This window comes from Colobus angolensis, unplaced genomic scaffold (genome assembly GCF_000951035.1).
Source record: "Colobus angolensis palliatus isolate OR3802 unplaced genomic scaffold, Cang.pa_1.0 Scaffold317, whole genome shotgun sequence".
Taxonomy (NCBI): domain Eukaryota; kingdom Metazoa; phylum Chordata; class Mammalia; order Primates; family Cercopithecidae; genus Colobus; species Colobus angolensis.
Genome location: NW_012116455.1, coordinates 1,506,887 through 1,507,923, shown reverse-complemented (window position 1 = coordinate 1,507,923; position 1,037 = coordinate 1,506,887). Strand labels below are relative to the sequence as shown.

Here is a 1,037-nt window from a genome sequence, read left to right as displayed (position 1 = left end):
AAAAAAAAAAAAAAAGAAAACAAAAACCCTATGAGATAGGTAGTATCATTACACATGAGGAAACTGAGGCCAAGAGAGATTGAATCTTGCTTAAGGTTATATTGTTAAGTGGCAGAGCCGGTGTACTGAACTGTCATAGCATATCACCTGTAACAACTACCTGACTTCCCACTGAGCATTGCAGTAAGGTTCTTTTGAGGGCCTGGAAGTTCTGATCTTTTGATCTTGCTAGTCTTAACCCCTTTTCGGAATCTACATTATGGTTCTTGTTCCCAGTCCCCGCCGACAGTTTTTTTTCTGTTTGTTTATTTGTCGGTTTTTGAGACAGGGTCTTGTTCTGTTACCCAGACTGGAGTATAGTAGCACAATCATAGCTCACTGCAGCCTCAACCTCCTGGCCCCAAGTGATCCTCCCATCTTGGCCTCCCAAAGTGCTGGGATTACAGGTGTGAGACACCATGCCCAGTCTATATTTCTTTTTTAGCCACCACCTCCTTTAGGGTTTTTAATTTATATGGCTTACTTCTCCTCACATGAACCACAGTTCTCACCGTATCTATCTCTTTTGCCAATTTGTGTGTGTGTGTGTGTGTGTGGAGTGGGAGAGCAATATTAAGGACTTAGTATATACAAGGCATCTTGCTGAGTACTTTAAATGAGTTATCTCTTTGAATCCTCACAATAACCCTATGGACTGGGTGCAGTGGCTCACATTTGTAATTCCAACACTGGAAGGCCGACATGGGAAGATCATTTGAGGCTAGGAGTCTGAGACCAGCCTAGGCAACATAGTAAGACCCTCTCTCTATAAAAAATTAAGAAAGTTAGCCAGGCATGGTATAATAGCTCATGACTGTAGTCTTAGCTGCTCAGGAGGCTGAGAGGGGAGGAAGGTTTGAACCCAGGAGTTTGAGGCTGTAATGAGCTATGACTGCATTACTGCACCCCAGCCTGGGCAACAGATTGAGACCCTGTCTCAAGAAAAGAAATAATCCTATGATTGGCTAATGACACTCACCCAGAAAAAAAAAAAAAAA

The 1,037-nt window shown here is 42.7% G+C and overlaps 1 protein-coding gene across 2 annotated transcripts in view; it reads left to right on the top strand.

Moving 5' to 3' along the window:
- Positions 1 to 1,037, top strand: part of PIAS3 (protein inhibitor of activated STAT, 3) — a 14,726-nt gene that overhangs the window by 6,464 nt on the left and 7,225 nt on the right. The window lies entirely within an intron of this gene.